Source organism: Hemitrygon akajei, unplaced genomic scaffold (assembly GCF_048418815.1).
Source record: "Hemitrygon akajei unplaced genomic scaffold, sHemAka1.3 Scf000083, whole genome shotgun sequence".
Lineage (NCBI taxonomy): Eukaryota > Metazoa > Chordata > Chondrichthyes > Myliobatiformes > Dasyatidae > Hemitrygon > Hemitrygon akajei.
Window position 1 is genome coordinate 2,991,987 of NW_027331969.1, and position 26,383 is coordinate 3,018,369.

The following is a 26,383-nucleotide window of genomic DNA, read 5'->3' on the forward strand; positions in this document are numbered from 1 at the left end:
TTTGTAATGATGAATAAATACTTACATAGTGTGTGTGTGTGTGTGTGTGTGTGTGTGTGTGTGTGTGTGTGTGTGTGTGTGTGTGTGTGTGTGTGTGTGTGTGTGTGTGTGTGTGTGTGTGTGTGTGTGTGTAGTGTTTATTTGTGTGAGCCTGTGGGTGTGTTTGTGTTAATGCTCTTTTACATTGATCAATTACTTTACAGACATGGTGCTTTCATGTCATATTATTATCCATCCACATGGCTCGGAATATTATCACCGACACTTCTTCATGAGTTTGAGCAGATAATTTCAAATGAAGTGCGGGTCTATTAATCCTATTTGTAAAACACACAACTTGTGTTTCAGCCACTGACAGCTTAAGTCCCGATCTAGTTCGACCTTATTATTCGCTAATTACACCCTGCGTGTCGTAACATTTAAATTTCACCCTCTAATCCAGAAAGCTCCTTCATCTGCAGATAGTGATTCACTCACGCCAGTACCGACCTCAGAGAAAATACAATTAATCAGATTATTAAACAATCACTCTCTTGTTGGGTCCCATTCTCGATCTCATAGAAACCAGATATAACTTTCCAATCAATCCCTTGTGGCGGAGGAGAGACAGACGTTTTGTTTCGAAACATAGAAACACAGAAAACCTACAGCACAATACAGGTCCTTCGGCCCACAATGTTGTGCCGAACATGTCCCTACCTTAGAAATTACTAGGCTTGCCACAGACCTCTATCTGTCTAAGATCCATGTACCTATCTAAAAGTTTCTTGAAAGACCCTATCGTAACCGCCTCCACCACCGTTGCCGGCACCCATTCCACGTATTCACCACTCTCTAAGTAAAAGAAAACTTAACCCTGACATATCAGTCCCTACTGTCTAGCACCTTAAACCTGTGTCCTCTTGTGCGAACCATTTCAGCCCTTGGAAAAAGCCTCTGACCATCCACACGATCAATGCCTCTCATCATCTTAGTCACCTCTATCAGATCACCCCTCATGCTCCGTCGCTCTAAGAAGCAAAGGCCGATTTCACTCAACGTTCCGTTTATCATTGAATATGAAAACTCATCAGCTCGTCGAATTGACAGGACTGACATTTCTGACGGATATTTACACAGTGTTCATCGAGTTGGAAGCTTGAGAAACGAACATAATCAGCTGCATAGCGGTAAACGTACGGAAATTCCAAACATGAAGTCTGCACACTCACCGGGAACTCCAATGGCGACAATAAACATGTACAATATTTTCTGTACACTCCTGTAACTCGCCAACATTGAAGACATTTTCTCTGCCCAGTTCTTCGTCCCCCTGTGCTGCAGGAGATCTCACGGAATGAAATGTTACGGCTGCATAATCCTGGGGTTTTTAATATCATTTAGTGACTCCACAGGGACAGGTTTCAACAGATTTCCAAATAAAGATGTTTAAATTATTGACAAACCGATTCCGTCAGGCAGTGCAATCCCCACCATGCCAGACTGTGATTAATTTAGTGAAACTGCAAAGAATGGAAAATGCGATGGTACTGAGCCGTGTAAATTAGGAGTGGCATTCTCCCAGCAAGGGAGGCATTGTTGAAAGCACCATCAGACCCAGTACATCACCTCGTGTTCGTGTCGGTGCGGCTGTCGTCCATCCGGTGAGGAATTCGGACCAGCAGATCCACTGGGAGTAAAACGACAGCTCCACTCTGATTCAGCACCAGTTCCCATCGCACGTCACCTGAAAGCAACCGTAAACACCAGCAAATGTGCAGATGCTGGAAATCAAATCAACATACGCATTTCAATTCTACTTCCCACTCCCATTCCGACACGTCAGTCCACGGCCTCCTCAGCTGCGCAATGAGGCCACACTCAGGTTGGAGGAGCAACACCTCATGCTCCGTCCGGGTTGGTACCAACCTGATGGCATGAACATTGATCAATTGAACTTCCGGTAATGCCCACCCTGCCCCATTCACCATTTCCTCATTCCCGTATCTCTCTCTTGTCTTATCTCCTTACCTGCCCATCAACTCCCTCTGGTTCTCTTTTCTTCCATGATGCTCCATCTTGTCCTATCAGATTTCTCTTTCTCCAGTCATTTATCTCTTTCACAAATAAACTTCCCGGCTTTTAACTTCACCCCTGCCCCACTCCCGCTTTCACCTATCTCCAGCCACAATGTGAGTCTTATTCACTCTCCCACCTCACCAGCCTCTGTCTCTGAATTGTCATTTTTGTTCAAGTCCTGCTCAGGGTTTTGGCCCGAAAGGCAGAGAATGCTCTCTTCCACAGAGACTACCTGGCCAGCGGAGTGAGTTCCTCGAGTATATTGTGCGTGTTGCTTTGAATATAATCTCGTCTTTCTTTCATGATTATCATACCTCCTTCCGAACCATCCAGAAGGTAGCCGAGGTACTTCGTCCTGGCTCAAAAGCATGTCTCCGCCCATCACCTTTGAAATAAAAGTTTGCCATGAGAAAAGGAACGCGGCTGCATTCTATTTGACTTACTTCCACATGGAACAGCGAAAGGTAAAGCACAGGACCAGACCCTTCGGGCCGCACTGTCTGTGCCAACCATGACGCCACACTAAACGGATCCTAACTACTGTACATGATCCGTTTAGCTACATTCCCTGCCTGTCCGCGTGATAGCGCTCACAACAGTAACCGTGGGCATTTCCGTCCTCTCTTAGATACTTTCAATCATTTGTGTTAAATTATTTGCCTCAGAAAAGGTGTCTGGACCTTCGGAGCTGTCGTATCGAATCCAGATGCTTCCACTGAGTATACCGACACCAGTCGGCAGGTCCATCTAACTGGACGGCCAAGAAGGTGTAATTTCCAACGTGGATGATTTGGGACAGGCTGTATTCTGGCAAAGTGTACTCGGAGGGTTTCAGCAGTGAAATGTTAAGGGCACAAAGCTTGCATGTCCCTGTCAGAATAGAAGGTAAACATAACAGATGTAGTAAGGGATACTTGAGAGATATTGCGATCCTGGTGAAGGAAATCATAGGAGATGCATAAGCAGGTTGGAGCAAATGAGGTGCTTACGAAATAAAAGCGAACAGATGGAGTATAAGAAGTGAAACAGAAGGTCAGAAATTAACCCAGGAAGTTACAAGAAGGCAGTATGTTGCCCTGTCAAGGGGAAGGGCTTGTACCGGTACAGGTAGATGTGCTTTGTGGTGGGAGGGCTTTACCCGTGAGGGACCGGGCAGAATCTGTTCTGGAAGTTCTCGGAAATGATTCCAGCTTTGAACGGCTTGTCAGATGAGGAACGTTTGTCGGCTCTGGGTCTGTGTTCATCGGCATTCAGAAGAATTAGGGGTGAAAACTGTCGAATGGTGAAAGGCCTCGATAGAGTGGATGCGGAGAGGATATTTTGTGCTGGGGGACTCCAGAGGAGATTCACCACGATTGTTGCGGACCCCAGTCCATAACTCTGGGGTGAGGGGATGGTAAAGGCGATGTCGGCCCAGCTTATCTTTAGTATCTGAAACACTCAATTCCAGTATCAAAGGCTCAAAGTTTCAGAGGGCCAATTTAATGTCAGAGAAATGAATGCAACATACGTCCTGAAATGCTTTTTCTTCCCAACCATCCACGAAAACAGAGAAGTGTCCCAAAGAATGAACGACAGTAAAATATTAGATTATGAGGACACTCAGTCCTCGTTTATTGTCATTTAGTAATGCATGCATGCATTAAGAAATGATACAATGTTCCTCCAGAGTGATAACACAAAGTAAAAAAGGACAAACCAAGACCCACACTGACAAAACCACATCATTATAGCACATAGTTACAGCAGTGCAAAGCAATACCGTAATTCGATAGACGCAGACCATGGACGCGGTTTAAAAAGTCTCAAGTCCCGATCGATTCCAATAGTCCCGATATCAGGCAGCAAACGGGAGAAACTCTCCCTGCCGTAAACCTCCAGGCACTGAGAATTAACGCCTCGGAAGTACCCGACGACAGCAGACTCTGAGACCGTCCGAAAACTTCGAGCCTCCGACCAGCCCCTCCGATACAGCCTCCCGGGCGCCATCCTCTGACGAGCGGCTTCGACCTCGTCCCGGCCGCCGAAACAAGCAAAGCCGAGGTCTCGGAGGCCTTGTCCTCCGGAGATTCCGGACCGCACAACAGCAGCGGCAGCGAAGCGGGCATTTCAGAAGTTTATCCAGATGTTCCTCCACGCTCTCGCGTCTGCTTCCATCAAATCAGGATTGTGCACGGATCCCTACTTAACACGGAACAGATACCCATTCTCCAGAGAGGCCGCGCGCGCTGCGTCGTGCCGCCATCTTCTCCTCCTCCATTCGAACCCCAAAGTCCCCCCAGCTCCCCTCCCACCCGCGCGTAAGCAACAATCTCCCCTTCCCCCCACTGGCAAAGGCATTTTCCAGAATACTGGGTCTATGTCTCTGCTTTTCACCAGTGAAGGAAGTATTGTAGGAAAGGCAGATGAGCTCAGGGCATCGATCAGCTCCTGGGATTATGGTGTTGTAGCCATTAGTAAGACTTGCAGGAGGAACAGGACTAGCAGCTCAATATTCCGGATTCCATCGTTTTAGACGCGACTGAGCGTGTGGGGAGCTGGTAATTGAAGATTACTCGTCGGGAGAAACCTCACGGTAGTGCCCAGTCAGAGCAGACTAGAGAACTCGTCTGGTAAGACTGTGTGGGTGGAACTGAGGAAAAAGAAACGTATGAGCATTTTAATGTGGCCATGTTACAGACCACCAAACAGTCTGAAGGATTTAGGGGAACAACTTTGTACAGGAATCACAGACTGTTGCAGGGAACAAAAGGTTGTTATAGAATGTGATTGCAGCGTGTCACACATTGGCTGGGGCTCCTCTGCTGTAAAACGACAAGATGGAATAGAGTATTGTAGGAAAGGCAGATGATCTTAGGAGAATCAGTCGTGTTCAGCAAAGTTTCCTAACTCAGAAAGTGGAAGTCCCAACGACATTCGTGATCAGCTGCTGGGAAATGAGACAGGGCAAGTGACAGAAGTGTGTGTGGAGGAATACTTTAAGTCAAATGGTCGCAATTGTATTAAATTCAACGCAAATTTGGAAAAAGTTAGGATTGCTCTGGGAGCTGAGATTCCAAATTGGCGAAAGGCCAATTCTGATTGGGTCTGAAAGGATCTGGCAAGTCTGGATTGGGACAGGCTGTATTGTGGCAAAGTGTACTTGGTAAGCGGAGGCCTTCAACACCAAAACTTTGAGAGCACAAAGCTTGCATGTTCCACTCAGAACAGAAGGGTAACCTAACAGAGACAGTTAAGAGATACTGACTTTATGTTAGACAGTAATGTTAGACTTGACTCAGATGTTTAAAGGAGATATTTGTTGCAAGTTTTATTTTTCATACTCGTAGTGGTGTGTGTCTGGAATGAATGCCAGAGGTGGTGGTAGAGCAGATGCGATAGAGGCTATTAGGCCCCGCTGTCACGATGCAATTGTATGGTGATATAAAGGGTGACAAATGACACAATTTGTTCAATAACACCCGCTTTGCATCGGAACGACAACTTCCGTCGGGCACCGCGCAAAATCGGCGGCTGTGGAACTGGCGTTGCGACGTGTCTGTCTGGCTGTTGAGATCCAATGGACTCAGCTCTTCACTCCCTCTGTGCCTCAACACTCTTCCTCAGCCACCATAAACATCTGCCGGAACGGACTCACAAAGACGCCCGAGAGTAATCACGCCGGTCCTAAATGAAGCTCTGATGGGTGGGGTATCTATACCCCAGTCTACCAGTGAAGTTACATAATGGGAATAAACTATTGCGGTGGAATGCGAGAAACCTGCTTTCTCATGGCCAAGACTACGAAGGTTATTTCTGATTTGTCAAATCCCCCCGATGTTAGACGTATTCAGGAAACAAGCTGGGGAAATTGAAAACACGAAGAATGCAGTCTGATCCTTCCTCTATTGCATTTGAGGATTCTCAAGCCTCATAGTTTAAAAATGGAATCATTGGTTCACTCGTTGACAGGGTAGAAATGACTTTGGTTCCTCGGCTTCTGGACAGGAAGCAGAAGCTCCGATTTCTATCAGTCATGGAGGCAGAAGAGAAAGATTCATCTGAGACAATGGAGAATCTGTCATCTGTTCCTAAACTGCTCCACGGCAGATTATGAGAAGATCATGAAGTACAACTCTAATCAAAGTTCTTTGTAATATTACGGCATTTAGCACCAATGTCTCAGCTCCCTTGTCCATGTGCCACAGTTTGCGATGGTGTTCTCTTCTGCATCCTTCCTCACTCCCATCAGGTATTGTGCAGTATGTGGAGCCTACTATATCAAGACATCTCTTGCCGTGGACCTCTGCCCAATGATTCCGCAGCTTAAGATTTCCATTGATCAGTGCGCTTAAAGATTTTCGCTAATGATAACTGTTGTGTTCTTTATATTAATATGTACCGTGAGTTTCTAATAAAGAACTATATTCTGGAAGAATAGAACTTGTATTTACAACAGCAATAACCACACGTGTCTTACAGCGCCAAACTTCCAGATATTCTATCATTTTTGCGCATGCTCAGAACTCTGTCCAATCACGTTCTGACATGTGATACCACCACAATAACCTTTCCAAAAATAGTTGTTCACACATTTCTTTTCTGTTCAGGGTTATAGTTTTATTAGTCATGATAGGTTCATTGTCAGAGGGGTAATGTGGCCATTTTATAATGAAAGGGGCAGGGTAGAAATTGTGAATGAATGTAACTGAAATGTATGAGACCTTTGTCGTATAAATATTTCATTCAACTTATTGGGGTACTGCAGTGGTTGTAGTAGGGCCTATTCTAAACATTGGGAGCATTCCGTCTGATCCTTCTAGCTGTTGGCCTATGTCGTTAATGTCTCATTTATGCAAACTATGGTAATGCAGCGTTTGAACTATATTTTGGATAATAGAGGTGATATGAAATTATGCGATCAAACTCTTGAAGACGTCAGATTTTCAGGCATGTGGATGGAAGCACCAATTGAGAAATGTAAAGGAGCAATAAATATTGTCAGGTGCTCCCAGAAAATTTTTGTTGATCATTGTATTTGTTTAATTAGATCTGTTCGAGATGATGATTGAATGCCTTACGGATCAGCTTCATTTTCGACTGTGAAATGTCTGGATGTGATACAAGCAGGGGCTTAAAGATTGTGTTGTGGTGCAGTAAGGTTTCGGCTTTACTGGTTGAAGTTGTACAACTACCCGAACAATTGCGGAGACTGCAGTTGATGTTAACATACTGAATTAATTTGAGAGGCAAAGGAATTGTTATCCTGTTAATGCTGTGATCCAGAACTGTTGGGAACATCACAAGAAGAACGTGTTTAGGTTCTGGTGGCTGGAATGTTACCACGGTGAAGAGATGGGGTATTTAGATTACGGAACAGGCCCCACTGTAACGTTCTCTGAAACCCCACCTTTTTTTGTCGAAGAGTAGTAGTTTTTAGCTCACACAGTTTAATAAAGTCTAATGAGTTCGTTATGACTGAGTTCGTTGGTTCATCAGTATATTTAGGAAAATGATTATGATATGTTATCCATTGCTGCAGAAGAAACAAAAGACAACTGGGATGTGTGTGTGGCTGATTTTATGGCCGAACTGCATGTAGCGGTAAAGAAACAACTTACAAAACATTCATCAGTATATACAGCAGAACTTGTTATCGTTATTTTTGGCTTACAGTGGATAGTGGAAATTTGTCCATGTAAAGTTGTAATTTGTTCAGATGCCTTTTCGGTTTTGATGAAACTTAAAACATGATATTCTAGCAATCGGTCAGATTTACTTTTGGAAACTCATCAAAAATTATTTCATGCGCAGAGTATTGTTTTATGTCTCCACTTTTTATGCGTCCCTACACATAGAGGTTTAGTTACAAAAGCTGTCAAAATTTCTACTCCGGATGAAGACCTTCGACCAAGCAATTCAGAAGCTAAGGGGTCGGTGGGTGAAGAATGATAGCAAGACTGGTGGGATAATGGGCATAAATGGAGACACCTTTACAGAATACATAACTGATAGGTTTATGGGGGAGGGGGGTAAAACAAGAAAGAGAGAAATTGCATTGACTCTACTTAGAATTGGGCATACTATGATCATTGTTTCCTTATGTCGTGTTGGAAAACGTCATTCTGGGTCGTAAAGTTTTAGTTATTGTGAAACAGTTGAACACACTATTTCAGGGTGAAGCATATCAGGTAGAAATAAATCAAATGGAGGCTTTAATACAATCCTTGAGGGTGATAGTTTTCATTTAAACGCTTTCTTAAGTTATGGCAGTCACTGTAATTTAATTCATAGTATTGTGTTTGATTACGTACAATCTTTCTGGCTTTTAGGGTAAGTTAGTTTTCATTTAAAAAAAAACAGTTTTTTTGATGAGGGGTGGGTGACGTGAGGGGACACGTGTGGCTGGTCCGTTCGATGGGCGGGAATGGGAAAAGATGGATATCCACAGACCAATCGGTGGGCGGCATTCCGGAGTAACCGTTTACCATCTGCCAGGGCCAATGAGATACTGAGTCTCCCGGACGGCGTTTTGCCCTTGCCCCCACACACACTACTCCAATGTCTAGGAGGTGCCGGCCGATGGGCCAATCCGCCCGGGAATAATACCCGGGAGATCAGGCGGTGAATGTGAGGATCTGGAGCCCGGACTGGAGTCACAAAGGCCGCCTGTGGCTTTGCTTAGGACGCGCCTTTATGAATGATCTGAAACACCGATGTGGCCGGATATTTCACCTCGCCGATCACCTGCTCTCTAAATTTAGACTGTGTCACTCCGTAAATAAACGTGTTTGTGCAGCAGCTGAAATCACTCAGCAAAACCCCGACGTAGATAAAGATCCATTCAGAATCATTGAAACTTAATCCTTTCCCTGAGACCTGATAATATATGAAATTTACAACCAGTGTCATCCACAGGAGGATGAAACTGCCGGAGAGGGTGAAGAGTAAAATCACAGACCTCCTCCTGCTCTCCATCTCCAGGTCACTGCGGTTCTCCCCCTTGCTCTGACCCTTCAGCCCCTTATGGACCCGACTGGCCACTAAAATGTGTCTGACTGTCAGAGCGTTGAGCAGCAGGATCCCAGCGAAAGGAAGGAACGGAGTTTAAAACCGTATCGAGCCAATCATACCCTACCCATCTGGGGTGAGTGAAATAATTGTCCATGGTGTCACAGAGCCAGGGTACATTGTTGATGATCATCCCGGGATTCCATGTAAAGTAACGAGGAACGTTTTTCAGGCAAAACAGTACGCCGGTTGTTGTTAGAACCACAGCTGCAGTTTTCCCGGTGCAATATTTTGTTTTCAGCTTATGACAGCAAATGGCGACAAACCGGTCAAAGGTGAAAGTGACGGTGAACCAGACAGAACAGTGTGTGGCTGTGAACCTCAGTACATCGATAACACTGCACACAGGGGTGATGCTCGAAAAACTCCATGGGAAGTAATACCAATTGATTCGATACAAAATGACCTTAGTGACAACAGTAAGTAGATCCGCCGCTGCCATGGCCACCAGGTAGTGAGTGGTGCAGGTAGAGAGGCAGCACTTTCCCCGGGACAGGATCATAATCGCCACTACATTCACTGGGGAGAAACAGAGAGAGAGAGTGAGAGAGAGAGAGAGAGAGAGAGAGGAGAGAGAGAGAGAGAGAGAGAGAGAGAGAGAGAGAGAGAGAGAGAGAGTGAGAGAGAGAGAGAGAGAGAGAGAGGAGAGAGAGAGAGAGAGAGAGAGAGAGAGAGAGAGAGAGAGAGAGAGGAGAGAGAGAGAGAGAGAGAGAGAGAGAGAGAGAGAGAGAGAGAGAGAGAGAGAGAGAGAGAGAGAGAGAGAGAGAGAGCAGACACTGGGATTTAACACTGATCGGGTTTCAGCTAAAGATCGGGATGGCTGGAGTCTGTGAACGGCTGTTAATCTGACTGCAGACACGGGTAACACTGTCTTTCACCTGCCTTCAGTGTGGAGATAGAACGACGTGTGTTCCACCATTGTCGATAAAAAAAAAGAAAAACAAAAGAGCTGCAAGAACGATGGCCATCGGTGCTGATTCCGATTCCATTCTCTGATGGAGCCGGTTTCACTGATTGAACGGTGAATGACCAGCCCTCTGGAATCTCGGCATCTGATGTGACCGAGAAGGGATGCAGAGGGGAGGAACGCACCAAAATGCTGGAGGGACAGATTAGCAACCAAAGACTGAATGGCTCGGTTAATGGATTATTTTACAGCGCAGTTTAATTCGATAACACACGGCAGCAGATCTTTGGAGACTGTTTCAGGTAATCAGACCCAATTATTGACCAACAGGCAGCGGGATCAGACTGTGACTAACTCCTCAGGGAGATGTGAAACTCTGGACCAGAGAATTTCTCCGATCAATAACTGAGAAACAGTGAACTCTCCAATGTCCAGCGCTCCCAGTCACACCTTCACAGAGAATTGGCTGTGCCCAGCAGTGGCACAATTCTGGACAAGGTGTTATTAATGACGAAAACAGCGTTCGAGACGATTCCGTGACTTACAGAAGGGACAGAGATTTAGTACTGCTCGTCAATAAATATGAAAAATCAGAATGTTGAACTGACAGTATCGATAACTCTGGCAAATACTTGTGCAACGATCATCAAATTGAAGCTTGTAAAATGGTCATAAACAGGATCACAGAGGTTAACACACAGAATTGGTAAACATGAATTGTTCTGCTCACTCACCAGGAACTCCTATGACCGCAATGAACACGTACAATATTTTCCCCACACTCAAGTATGTATCCAACATTGCAGAAATTTTTTCTGTCCAGTGGTTTGTCCTCCTGTGCTACAGGCGATCTCTCGGAATGAGATGTTGAGATTACACATGCCTGAGGTTTTTAATATCATTTAGCGACTCCACGGAGACAGATTTCAACAGATTTAAAAGAAAAAAAAATATTTTACTTACAAACCAATTACATCAAGCAGGTGCAATCCTCGCTGTGACAGATTCAGAATAAACTGATGAATTTATATTTAGACCATTTGTGGGAGTTAGTTTGTCCCAGCAATGGTGACTGAACCTTCCGAGGTGTCTTATCAGCTAAAGGTGCTTCCACTGTACATATGCACCATTTGTCAGGCACAGAATATGGAAGTAAATTATGGCATAGTAGCTTGTGAAACTGTATTGAATCACCGGCTCTTACCAATCTGCTCAAGAGCATAAACTCTTGATGAAGGTTATGTTTAGGGGACGCTACCGAGGGGGTTTCCAAAATAATGTCTGTCTGTGGTGATGAATAAACTCTTTCCTATCCATGAAACGCTCAACGATTTCAGCGACTCAGTCATACTCAGAACATTTGGGGGCTCGTCCAGGACCCGCCCCTAACCCTGACATATCGCCATTGAACTCACCAGTCTAGTGTGAGGGAGCATGTTTTAATCATAGCGCCGTGTATGTGTCAAAGAACACGGCAGAGAGCCGAAGAGGCGGTTAGAAAGTCAGTCCACACTCTCGTACTTATTCAACATTGGAAATAGTGTTTCTGTCCAGTGATTTGTCCCCCTCTACAACAGGCGATCTCTCGGGAGGGAGTTCAGAGGAGATTTATAGAATGTAACCTGGGTTTCAACACCTGAGTTACAGATAAAGGTTGAACAAGTTAGGTCTTTTTCTTTGGAGCGTAGAAGGTTGACGGGGCACTTGATAGAGGTATTTAGAATTACGTGGGGAATAGATAGAGTTGACGTGGATAGGCTTTTTTCCATGAGAGTAGGGGAGATTCCAACAGGAGGACATGGGTTGAGAGTTAGGGGGCAAAAGTTTAGGGGTAACACGAGAGGGAACTTCAGTATTCAGAGAGTGGTAGCTGTGTGGAACGAGCTTCCAGTAGAAGTGGTAGAGGCGGGTTTGATATTGTCATTTAGAGTTGAATTGGATAGGTATATGGATAGGAAAGGTTATGGGCTGTGTGCAGGTCGGCGGGATTAGGTGAGAGTAAGCGTTCGGCACGGACTAGAAGGGCCGAGATGTCCTGTTTCCGCGCTCTAATTGTTATATGGTTATATGATTTCTCCCTCATTTTCCGCCCAGAACCATCAAACGCTCCACAAAGGTTTACTCTTTCATTTCCTGTTCAACCTCCTCAGAGTTAAGCCCATGGTATTGCTGTATCTTACAAACAATACAATGCTATATAGTTCCCCGAACCAGTGCACACACATCCCTCCTTTGTACTCGCCAAGTGTTCTCAGTTGCCAAGCCATCACGACAAAGCGGTAGTGTTGTCTGCTAGCTACTCTCTGAAACAAGAGAAGGACAGACACACACGCGAACGCATATAAACACTCGGAGATGCAGACAAACATTAATAATGAACACATTATGAACTTCGAACTCTTTAAGATGGAGGCAGCTGTTTGGGAGTGCAAATTTATTTCAGACACTGCAAAGAATTATGTATATCGGCGGATTCGGGAATGCACACAGACTGGGGTGCCTTTGGATTTAGGGGTGTGATGAATCTCAAGATTGTTTCATTTATCCATACTTTAATAACAAATACACTTTGAACTGTGTTCCTGCTGTTTGATTTAAGGTGGAGGCAGCTTTTTTGTGGTTTGTTTGAAGTGATTCTTGCTCTGGGATAATCTAATGAGCATGTGGAGTAGTCGGCAGGTGTGGGGTGCGCACGGATTTGGGGTGCACACTGATTTGGGAGTGGACACTGAGTTGTGGTTTGCCTGCGGCTTTGCGGGTGTGCACAGTTTTGGGAGAACACACAGATTTACAGATGAGCGCAGATTTGGGAATCCCGGTGGATTCGGAGGTTTTCGGATCTCAAGGTTGTTTCATTGATACAAACTTTAATAATAAATGCAACCAGAACCTTGACCTCAGTTCTTGCTATTTTTTAGGGTGGAGGCAGATATTTTGAGACTGTTTGAAATGATCCCTTCTCTTAGATAATGTAACTTGCATGTGGGAGCGTCAACACGTTTGGGATGCGCACAGATCTGGGTATCTCGGTAGATTTGGAGGTGTCTACTGTTTCGGCGTGGTCACGGATTTGGGAGTGCACACAGATTTGAGGAATGCGCAGACTTAGGGATGTTTTGTTGAATATGGGGGTACACAGCGATTTGTGGATGTGAGCAGATATCGGGGTTTGTCAGCGAATATGAGGATCCGTGGATTTGGGACACCCACTGCTGCAGGGATAAAGATGGGTTTGGTGAGGTGCGAAGATTTAATGGGATGTAAATGATTATACGAGGAACACATGTGGACATGTGTTAGCAATTTAAACTTTGTTCTTGCTATTTTTAAGGTGGAAGCAGCTATTTTGTAAAGTGGTTGAAGTGAATCCTGCTCGGTGAGAGTGTACTGTGTAGGTGTGCGCACGGATTTGTGTTCCGCATGGATTTGCGGATGTCCGCATATTTCAGCAGCTGTCGCTGAATCTCGGGGTGCTTATGGATTTGGTGGTAAATGTTGCTTTGCGGATGTGCACAGATTTAGGGGTATGTCAGACATTATGTGCGTGCACTGGAATTTTCGGGTGTCTGTTGCTTTTGGGGTGCACGCAGCTTTGAGGGTTGAATGAGGTTTTGCCAGTGAGCACAGACTTGTGGATGCACAGTGATTTGCACAGAGTTGGGGGTTTTGGCGGATTCGGGGGTGGGAACTGGCTTGGGGGAGCCGGAGGATTTGGAGGTCTGTCAGAACTCAAGATTGTTCCGTTTTTAATGCAATAACAATTAATTCAATATGTACTTTGACTTCTGTTCTGGTTTTTTTTAAATGGAGATAGCTATTTTATGAACTGTTTGAAATGATCCGTGCTCCGGGATAATCTAATTTGCGTGTGCGGGTGTCTGCTTAAATGGAGTTGTGACGAGTCTCGAGGTTGATTTATTCTGACAGAGAAATTGAAATTTTGAAAGTTTGAAATGTGACCTCTGTTCTTGCTTGGTTACGGTTCAGCAGCCATTTTGTGAAGCGTTTGAAATGAGTGTTCGAGAACATCTGCATTGCGGAGACAGATGGGAAGGTGGGAAGGGACTGAACCAAGGGGGATAAACTGAATAGGAGGTGTACGGGCACGTGTATAGTCAGGTAGGGACAAGCAGAAACACTGACACAGAAACACACTGACACAGAAACACACTGACACACACTAACACTCATAGACAGACAGACAGACACACACACACACACACACGCACACAGACATACACACTAACACTCATAGACGCACACACACACATACACACACACACACACACACACACACACACACACAGATACACTCAAAACTGCACTTTCTTATCCGCCTCTCCAGCTCTCAGCCGTGACCTTTGAAACATACGGAGTGACATAATTAAAACAGACCCCTCCCCCCACTAGACTGCTCAATTTCATGGCATGTGTTCGGGTTAGGGATGGGTCCTGGATGAGCCCCCAAATGATCTGTGCGTGACCAAGACATTGAAGCAATTGGAGGATTTAGTGGATATGAAATTGTGTTTATTCATCAATACAAACAGACATTTTCTTCGAGGCCTCTCAGTAAGGTCCCACAAACACAAACTACATCAGGAGTTTATAATCTGGAGGAGAATGGTAACAGTGGGTGATTCAGTAGAATTTCAGAAGCACAATTACATAATTTACTTCAATATTCTGTGTCAGACAAATGGTTCATTTGAAGTACATATTTCCAGTGGAAGCACATTTAATTTATGAGACACCTCGGACGGTTCAGTCACCTTTTTTGTAACAAACTAACTCCCACACATGATCTAAATATTATTCATTAATTTAATCACAATCTGTCATCGCAGGGATTTTACCTGTCTGACGTAATTGGTTTGTAAATAATTTTAAAAACTTTATTTTTAAATCTGTTGAATTCTGTCCCAGTGGAATTGCTAAACGGCTTTAAAAACCCCAGGCATGTGGTGCCTGAACATTTCATTCCGAGAGATCGCCTGTCGCACAAAGAGAATAATCACTGGCCAGAGAAAATGTCTGCAGTGTACGATAGATACAGGAGTGTGGAGAAAATATTGTACATCTTCATTGCCGCCATTGGAGTTCCAGGTGAGTGAGCAGAGCATTTCACGTTCGTTATTTCTGGGTTTTCTGAGCCTGTTTAAGATAATGTTACAAGCTTACAACCTGCTCATCACTGCACAAATATCCATCAGAGGTATTGATCCAGTCAATTTCACATTCTGAATTTTCATATTTAATAACAAGTGTCCCAGTGCTGGGGCCAGGGATCTCTCCGGGAAATGTGACTGGGAGATGTTTGCATTCTGAAGTACACTTTTCCTAAGTTATTGATCAGAGGGAAACCCTAGTCCTGCGCTTCACGTCTCCCTGTGGAGTCTGTCACAGTCTGATCCCACTGTCTGTTGGTCAATAATTGTGTCTGATCACCTGAACCAGAGTTCACGGATCTACTGCCGTGTGTTATCGAATTAAACTGCGCTGCAGAATTAATCCATTAACGGAGCAACTCAGCCACAGGTCACTAAGTTGTTCCTTCTTTCCCTCTGAAACCCGTCATTAATCGGGGCAGCTGTTCGTCTTGAAGGAGGGTCTCGATCCGAAAAGAAAGATAATTCAATTCCATGGATGCTGTCTGACCTGCTGAGTTCCTCCAGTTTTGTGTGTGTTTCACCTCTCTGTATCCCTTCTCGGCCTCATCAGATGCTGATTTTCCAGAGTCCTGGTCAGTCACAGTTAATTCAGTGAAACCGGCCCCATCAGCGACTGGAATGGGGATCAGCACCGATCGTTGTTGTTCATGCAGATCGTTTTTACCGCCAACGATTCCCCACACATCGTCTTATCTCCACACTGAAGTAGACAGGTCAAGACAGTGCGACCCATTTCTGCTGTTAGATTAGCAGCCGTTTACAGACTCTAGCACTCCCGAGTTTTACCTAAAGCTCGATCCCATGTCAATTCCCGGACAATGTTTTCAGTAATGTCCAGTGTCTGTTCTTTCTCTCCAGTGAATTTACTGGCGATTGTGATCCTGTCCCGGAGAAAGTGCGGCCTCTCTACCTGCACCACTCGCTACCTGGTGGCCATGGCAGCGGCGGATCTACTGACCATTGTCACCGAGGTCATTTTGGTTCGAATAAGATTCTATTACTTCCCGTGGATTTTTCTGAGCATCACCCCTGTGTGCAGTGTTATCGATGTACTGAGTAACACAGCTACACGATGTTCTGTCTGGTTCACCGTTACTTTTACCTTTGATCGGTTTGTCGCCATTTGCTGCCAGAAACTGAAAACAAGATATTGCACCGGGAAAACTGCGGCTGTGGTTCTAACAGCAACCGGCATACTGACCTGTCTGAGAAACGTTCCTCGATACTTCACGCGGGAACCCGCAATAATGATCGATAATGTACCGTGGTTCTGCATTATCATGGACAATTATTTCATTGAACCCGGATGGGTAGTGTATGACTGGCTCGATACGGTTTTAACTCCGTTCCTCCCTTTCGCTGTGATCCTGCTGCTCAACGCTCTGACAGTCAGGCACATTTTAGTGGCCAATCGAGTCCGTAAGGGGCTGAAGGGTCAGAACAAGGGAGAGAACCGCAGTGACCCGGAGATGGAGAGCAGGAGGAGGTCTGTGGTTTTACTCTTCACCATCTCCGGCAGCTTCATCCTCCTGTGCATGACAATGGTTGTAAATTTCATATATTATCTGGTCACGGGAACAGGACTCGATTTCAATGCTTCTGAATGGATCTTTCACTACCTCGGGTATTTCTTGATGAATTGCAGCTGCTGCACGAACACAGTTATTTACGCGGTGACTCAGTCGAAATTCAGGGAGCAGGCCATCAGCGCGGTGAAATATCCCGTCACTTCGATGTTTCAGTTGATTAACGGCGCCGCATCCTGAGTAGTCGCCAGAGGCGGCGGCAGAGTCTCCAGTCCGGGCTCCAGCTCCTCAGATTCACCACCTGATCTCCCAGGTGTTATTCCCGGGCGGATTGTCCCATCGACCGGCAGTCCGGGACGTTAAGATAGTGAGTGTGGGGGGAGGGGCAACGCACAGTCCAAGAGAGTCTGAACCTCATTCTTCCCGCCAGATGCCAGACAAAGAACTACTCCGGAATGCCGTCCGCACATTCGTCTGCGGATATGTCCATCTATTCCCATTCCGCTCACCAACTTCACTGTCAGACATTCGCACAAGACCGCGCGGGACGAGTCTGTTGCTCATTTAATAACCCAATGTGAATCACACCAGTCTCCACCATCTCGTTTAATGATTGGCAAAATTAAGGCACTACAACTTAAAGGCGCATTCCCGTTATCAACTGGACTGGACTGGGGTGTAGAGAACTGGGAAATAATAGAGAACTGCTTCTGTCTTCTAATGAAAGCTAAATTACCCCCAACAAATCCTATCGATTATACGTAATGAAACACAATACTACTAATTAAATTAAAGTCACACCCATGACTTAAGAAAGCAGTTAAATGAAATCAACTAAGGCCCCCAAAATTGCAATAAAGCCTGTATGATTTCTTTCCTGATATGCTTCACCCTGAAATGGCCTGTGTTCATAATGAAAAAGTCTACACAATCCAGAAATATGCTTTGGAACATGACAAAAGGAATAATTAAGCTTAGTAAGTCATGGCGATATACTTCCTTCGCTTCTTGCTTCTCCCATAAACCCAGCACTTTCATGTTCCCATTCTAGTTCATGTCAATATAATTCCGTCCGTTCTTGTTTTACCCCTTTCTCCTCATACACCCAACACGTTTATGTATTCTGTAAAGGTGTACACATTTTCCCATCAGTCTTTCCATCAGCTCCTAATTCTCAACATACATAACTCTGAACTTCTGAATTGTTAAGTGAAGTGTCTTTATCCACAGTTAAACTTTTGTAACTCACAGTCAACCCACTCGTTCCCCTCAATACACCTGTGTTCAGGGATCTATAAGACAAAAATATATAAACAAGTACTTGAATATGAATTAATGCCTCGTGAGTTTAAGTTTACTAGTCACAGACGTGTTAAACTTTTTGAAGGCCTCTGTATAAGACACGTACAACTGTTCTTTAACCTGTTGAACAGCAACTGCCTCTGTTTTCATTAGGCAACATTTTCACATTTTCACTTCTCCCTATGACTGACGTTCACATTAACTAATCTTCTCAATTAACCGATAGGCATTTCAGCCAGTGACAGCAGGGGACAGAGGTCGGTCTGTGCTACGATAGGCCGTGTGGAAATCTGCCCCATGCTCAGCCCCTCTTCTGCTCCATCGACGTTGCGGAGTTCAGAGAGTAGCTGCTGTCGGAGTCTCCGTCCTCGGCTTTCACAAAGACGAGCGTGGTTCCCCTTCGACGACTCGGTGGGTCTATTCCAGCGATGTTTCTGGTGGCGGAGTAAAAGTGTTTTGCTAGTTGTTTCTTTTTTACACAACATTAGTGTGGAGAAAAGTTAAAAAATACACTAAATTTAAAAATACATAAATAGAGCAAGAATGGATTCATCAGTTATTGTTCCCCGTTTCAACTTAAATTTATGCTCTCGGGAATTAGATATTTCCTCCTTGTGCAAAATACAGGTTGTCCACTCTGTCTGTGCCTCTCACATTCCGATAAACGTCTGCCAGACCTCCCTCAGCGTCCACCGCTCCAGAGAAAATAAGCCTAAACTGCCCAATCTCCCCTTATCCAGGCTGCAACCCGGTAAATCTTTTCCACTCACTGTCTAAAACCTTCACATTTTTCCGATGATAGAATTGCAACTCCTCAGATGCAATGAAATTAGAGATTTATGAAACTGTAACATACCTACCTGACACCGAAACTCACTGCCTCGACTACTGAAGACAAGCAGGCCGGACATCGCCTTTACCATCCCATCACCCTGCGCAGCCGCTTTCAGGGGGTTACACACAGGGATCCTCCATATCCTGGTGCATTTCCTCTGAAGACATCTGTAGAATATATCCTTTGTGTGGAATGTTAAACAGAACTGAATGCAATATTTAAAGAAACATACCAATTCAGGCACCATCTATGGAGAGGCATAGAGCTGACGTTTCGAATTAGACACTTTACTTTCAGCTTTAACACTGGAAGTTCCTTGCCGACTTGGTGCCCAACAAAATAGTCCCGTCTGCTGCGTGTATCCCATCTCCTCTGGGCATGAATTAGCTTGAATAGTCACATGAGCACAGGAGCTGAAGTTTATTTTTCCCGCTGTAAGAGTCTTTGACTTAATCTTTCTTATTTCGTACTTAACGACAATATATTTTAACTTTGTATAATTACAAAGGATGGATTATTAACGGGAAACGTTTGGTTTATTAACGGGAAATAAAGTGGGCAATTTCCACAGAACCTGTTGGGATATACTGCAGATTATTGAGAGCCAAAAGTAAGATCGCAGAAAAGTGATTATAAATGTTTTAAGTAGGGGGTAGATCATCCTGGAAAATATAAACTCACGCAGTGGTAGGAAAGTTTTTGGAAACTATTCTTAGGGATAGGATATAGAGTTACGTAACACCACCTGGATAAACAGACCAAGAGTTTCTTCCAATCTGTGATGACCTGTTTTCTGGCCGAGTCCTTTCGACCTGCACCAGTACCATATTCGTTCATACTCCTCCCGTCCATGTACCTATCCAAATGTTTTCACCACATTCTCTGGCCAATCCACACTCACACTGCTTTCTGAATTAGGAAAGCATCTCATCTTCCCCTTCAGCATCACACCTTTTACACTTAACTTATGAACTCTTGTTCTGGTCTCGCCCAAGCTGAGGTGGCAAAACCATTTGAATAATTCTCTCCAACTCAGGTCCTCAAATCCTGGGAAAATCATTATAAATGTTATCTGTAATCTTTCAAGCTTCTTGATATCTTGCCCATGGATAGGTGGCCCAAACTGCACACAATACTCCAGGATTGTCCTCACTACCGTCCTTTACAACCTCAACATAGCATTCCAATTCGTGTTAACAGTACTTATATTTATGAATGCCAATGTGCCAAAAGCTCTGTTCATGACTCTACCTTGAGATATGGGACTATATTGCCAGATCCACCTGTTCTCCACAGGTGACAATCCCCCGCCAGTCACTGTGTTAGTTCTACCTGGTTATTCCTTGCTAAGTACAACACCTCACAATGGTCCACATTATATGCCAGCTGCAAAATCTTCAGCCCATTTATCTAGCGACTACAGTGCCCACTGACGTCACACTCTGTTCTCTGTCTGGGAACAATTTATCAAGCTGACCAGTCGGAAACTGGTTTAACTTTTTGTAAGGCCTCGGGATATGACACGCAACTGAACTTCAGCGTGTTGAACTGCATCTGCCTCTATTTTCTCAAGGCGACATAGATACTATTTTCACATCTCCACCTCGCTCATGAGTGACGGTCAGATGAAATATTTGAATGACAGGCAGCTCAGCCAGTGAGAGCAGGGGACAGCAGTGGGTCTGACCTACGATAAGCCGGGTGGAAATCTGTGCCATACATAGCCCCTCCTCTTCCACTCCATCACCCTTCCGGACAGCAGCGAGTTGCTGCTATCGGTGGTATTAAGAAAAGATACAAAATTACACTGAATTACAAAATACCTAATTAGTGCAAAAATGACTCATCAGTTAGGGTTCTAGATTTTACCTTAAGTACATGGGCTCTGGAATTAGACTTTTCATCCTTAGTGACGAAGATACATGTTGTCCACTTCTCATATTCCAATAAACCCCTGCCAGACAACCCTCAGGCTCTGCCGCTCCAGGGAAAATATCCTTAGATTTTCCAAACTGTCCTTATCTACTCCGAATCCTGGAAAACCTCTCTACCCACCGTCCGAAACCTCCATATTTTCCTATAATAGAATCGCAGCACTTGAGATGGGATTAAACTGGAGATTTATAAAACTGCAAAATGTAGTATCTACCTGACACTGGAACCCAGTGCCTCGACTGCTAAAGACAGGCAGTCCCGACACCGCCTTTACCACCCACCCTGAGTAGGCACTTTCAGGGAGTTATACAGAGATGTCCCGCGGTATCCTCCAGCATTAACTATCCTTTGTATAAAATGCTAACGGGAACTGAATGCAGTATTTCCGGAAACATACCAGGTCAGACACCATCTAATGAGCCGATGTTTCGGATGATACCCTTCACTTTCAATATTGCCACCGGCACTTACAGGCCGAACTTGGTGCCCACCAAGACAGACCAGGAATCACCATTGCAAACTTCTGTCTGTATTTTTCAAACTTCCTGATATTTTTCCTGCATTCCCAGATTCCTCTGCTCTCTACAGGCCACATTCTCCTACCATTCACCCTACACTGGTTGTTCCTGGCAAAGTGCAACACCTCACACTGCTCCACATGTCATTGCAGCTGCAAAATCTTCAGCCGATTTACCCAGCTGCTACAGACATCTTCAACTTTCGATAATCTACTTCGTTGTCCACTCGCTCTCTGAATCTAGGTGTCATCTGTAAATCCAGTTTACCATATTACCACTGAAATCCAAATACTTAAAGTGGCGTGCAAAGGTTTGGGCACCCCTGGTCAAAATTTCTGTTACTGTGAATCGCTTGGTGAGTAGAAGATGAACTTGTCTCCGAAAGTCATACGGTTAAATACGAAACATTCTTTTCAACATTTTAAGCAAGATTAGTGTATTATTTCTGTTTTGTACAGTTTTAGGATGAAGAAAAGGAAAGGAGAACCATGCAGAAGTTTGGGCATCCCAAAAGAATTAAGCTCTCAGATAACTTTTACCAAGGTGTCAGACCTTAATTAGCTGTTATGATATGGCAACAATGAATATAGAATTGAGACAGGCTTTTTTTTAATCATCAAATAAATCTTGTATTAAACACTGCTCAAGAAAACATAAAAGTAAACAAACGATTAACTTAACCGGAAGTGGACTGCTATACGGCAGCTCGAACAGTTCTTATAACGAGAAACACGAACTCAGTTCTTTAAAGTAGTAAATGCAAAAGTCCAATTGATTTACACAGTCAATTAGGAGAGACTTTCCTTGAAGTACTAAATTATCCTACGACGTGACGTTACTGCCGATCCCAAGTGAAAAATGCCTTGCCCGAAGGATTTACGATGAAGGAAATAAAACGGCTTAAAGGCGCTGACCTTTCCTTGGAGAAACCCTGCTCCAGTCCTTTCTGCTCTTCAGCAGGGACTACCTTGGATTGCAGGTTACTGATTCCTTCCGAATGAAGATTAAATAAGGTCGAACCTGTTGTACCGCCGACAACAACAACTTGTCTCCATCCTTCAGCTTCCCAAATGTAGATAATTCTTCACTCTCCGACTGGAGTTTAACCAGCAGTGATTTTCAGAACTGCCGGCATAACTTTTCTTACAGTAGAAATGAAAACTCCACTTTCAAAACGAAACTGAGGCATAAAATCAAATGCGCAGCAGAACGAAGTCACTGACGAAGTCACCCTCTCCAAAATGTCAGCATCCTTCCAAAAGTAGAATGACCAGAACTGTATGAAATACTCCAGATGTGGCCGAGCCAGAATTTTAAAAAGTTGCAGTTTAATCTCCTGACTTTTCACCTCAACGCCCTTCACCGTCAGGATCAAGCGTCAAGCTGACGGCCATCGCTCCAAGGCCCCACATTACCGACAGAGACAGCGTGTGTGGTTTTCAACTTCAGACCTACCCCACAAGGTGGATTCCCACAAATTCCCGCTTCATCGGCCTCTTTGCCATTGTTCAAGTCATCAGCCATGCTGCAGTCCGTCTCAAACTCCCCTCCATTCTCCGCCGCATTCATCTCACCTTCCATGTCTCCCGCATAAGGCGTATTATAGGTCACCACTGTGTCTTGTCCCAAAACCTCCCACCCTCCAGGTTCATCGATGGGTCAGAGGTGTTCACGGTGCGTCGGCTGCTGGACGTTCGTCACCAGAGGCGTGGCCTCCAGTACCTTGTGGACTAGGAGGGCTACGGACCTGAGGAGAGGTGCTGGGTCCCAACCCGTAATATCCTGGAGGCCTGGCTCATGAGGGACTTTCATCGCCAGCACCCAGCTCTACCCGCCGTGGACTTTTTCTCTGTCCAGTGCTACAGACGATGAGATGTTGAGATTACACATGCCTGAGGTTTTTAATATCATTTAGCGACTCAACAGAGACAGATTTCAACAGATTTAAAAGTAAGGATTTTTAATTTACACAGCAGGTGCAATCCTCGCTGTGACAGATTCAGAATAAACTGATGAATTTATATTTAGACAATTTGTGGGAGATAGTTTGTCCCAAAAATGGTGACTGAACCTTCCGAGGTGTCATGTCAGTTAACGGTGCTTCCACTGTACATATGCACCATTTGTCAGACACAGAGTATGGAAGTAAATTATGGCATAGTAGCTTGTGAAACTGCATTGAATCACCGACTCTTACCAAGAGCATAAACTCTTGATGAAGGTTATGTTTAGGGGAATCTCCTGAGGGGGTTTCCAAAATAATGTCCGTCTGTGTTGATGAATAAACACTTTCCTATCCATGAAACGCTCAACGACTTCAGCGACTCAGTCATACACAGAACATTTGGGGGCTCGTCCAGGACCCGCCCCTAACCCTGACATATCGCCATCAAACTCACCAGTCTAGTGTGGGGGAGCATGTTTTAATTATAGCACCCTGTTTGTGTCAAAAAAACACGGCAGAAAGCCGAAGGGGCGGTAAGAAAGTCTGTCCACACTCTTGTACTTATTCAACATTGGAAATAGTGTCTCTGTCCAGTGATTTGTCCCCGTCTACAACAGGCGATCTCTCCGAATGAAATGTTGAGGTAGAACATGCCTGGCGGGGACAGATTTCAATGATTTAAAAATAATTTAAAAAATTATTTACAAACCAATTGCGTCAAGCAGGTGCAAACCCTGGACCACTTTTGGGAGATATTTGTCCCAACAAAGGGGACTGAACGTTTCGAGTTGCCTTATCAATTAAATGTACTTCCACTGTATATATGTACTTCAAAGGAGCTGTTTTTCAGACACAGAATATTGATATAATTTGTGTCATTCTACCTTGAAATTGAACTGATTCATCGACCGTTACCATTCTCGTCAGGAGTATAAACTCTGGATGCAAGTTATGTTTCGGGAACTCTACCGAGGGGGTTTCCAAAACAAAACGTCTGTTTGTGGTGATGATAAAACACTCCCCTATCCATGAAACCCTCCAACGACATCAGTGACTCAGTCAGTCAGAATATTTCAGGGTTCGGCCAGGACCCATCCCTAACCCTAACACATGGCCATCAAATTCAACAGTCCAGTGGGGGGAGTATGTTTTAATCATGGCATCCTGTGTGTGTCAAAATACATGGCTGAGAGCCGGAGTGGCGGATAAGACGGTGTGTGTGTGTGTGTGTGTGTGTGTGTGTGTGTGTGTGTGTGTGTGTGTGTGTGTGTGTGTGTGTGTGTGTGTGTGTGTGTATGTGTGTGTGTGTGTGTGTGTGTGTTGCATGTTCAAGAACCAATAAGTAATCAAGAAAAGAGCTCAAAATTCAAATTTCATTTATTATTATTTTATGTACGAATGAAACTGCCTTGAGACTCGTCACCTGGCCAGATCAGCAGACACCCCCACATGCACAGAGCAAGAATGATTTCAAATAGTTCACAAATCGGCTGTCTACATTTAACAAAAGCAAGAACAGAAGTCAAAGTTCATATTGCATTTATTATTGAAGTCTGTTTCAACGGAGCAACTTTGAGAACCTGACTCAACAGAGACAGATTTCAACAGATTTAAAAGTAAAGATTTTTAATTAACACAGCAGGTGCAATCCTCGCTGTAACAGATTCAGAATAACCATATAACCATATAACAATCACAGCACGGAAACAGGCCATTCCGGCCCTCCTAGTCCGTGCCGAACTCTTAATCTCACCTAATCCCACCTAACCGCACTCACCCCATAACCCTCCACTCCTTTCCTGTTCATATACCTATCCAATTTTACCTTAAATGACACAACTGAACTGGCCTCTACTACTTCTACAGGAAGCTCATTCCACACAGCTATCACTCTCTGAGTAAAGAAATACCCCATCGTGTTTCCCTTAAACTTTTGCCCCCTAACTCTCAAATCATGTCCTCTCGTTTGAATCTCCCCTACTCTCAATGGAAACAGCCTATTCACATCCACTCTATCTATCACTCTCAAAACTTTAAATACCTCGATCAAATCCCCCCTCAAACTTCTACGCTCCAATGAATAGAGACCTAACTTGTTCAACCTTTCTCTGTAACTTAAGTGCTAAAACCCAGGTAACATCCTAGTAAATCGTCTCTGCACTCTCTCTAATTTATTGATATCTTTCCTATACTTCGGTGACCAGAACTGTACACAATATTCCAAATTTGGCCTTACCAATGCCTTGTACAATTTTAACATTACATCCCAACTTCTGTACTCAATGTTCTGATTTATAAAGTCCAGCGTTCCAAAATCCTTCTTCACTACCCTATCTACATGAGACTCCACCTTCAGGGAACTATGCACTGTTATTCCTAGATCTCTCTGTTCCACTGCATTCCTCAATGCCCTACCATTTACCCTGTATGTTCTATTTGGATTATTCCTGCCAAAATGTAGAACGTCACACTTCTCAGCATTAAACTCCATCTGCCAACGTTCAGCCCATTCTTCTAACCGGCATAAATCTCCCTGCAAGCTTTGAAAACCCACCTCATTATCCACAACACCACCTACCTTAGTTTCATCGGCATACTTACTAATCCAATTTACCACGCCATCATCCAGATCATTTATGTATATTACAAACAACATTGGGTCCAAAACAGATCCCTGAGGCACCCCGCTAGTCACCGGCCTCCATCCCGATAAACAATTATCCACCACTACTCTCTGGCATCTCCCATCTAACCACTGTTGAATTCAATAAACTGATGAATTTATATTTGGACCATTTGTGGGAGTTAGTTTGTCCCAAAAATGGTGACTGAACCTTCCGAGGTGTCTTCTCAGCTAAAGATGCTTCCACTGTACATATGCACCATTTCTCAGACACAGAATATGGAAGTAAATTATGGCATAGTAGCTTGTGAAACTGTATTGAATCACCAACTCTTACCAAGAGCATAAACTCTTGATGAAGGTTATGTTTAGGGGACTCTACTGAGGGGGTTTCCAAAATAATGTCTGTCTGTGGTGATGAATAAACACTTTCCTATCAATGAAACGCTCAACGACTTCAGCGACTCAGTCATACTCAGAACATTTGGGGGCTCGTCCAGGACCCACACAGAA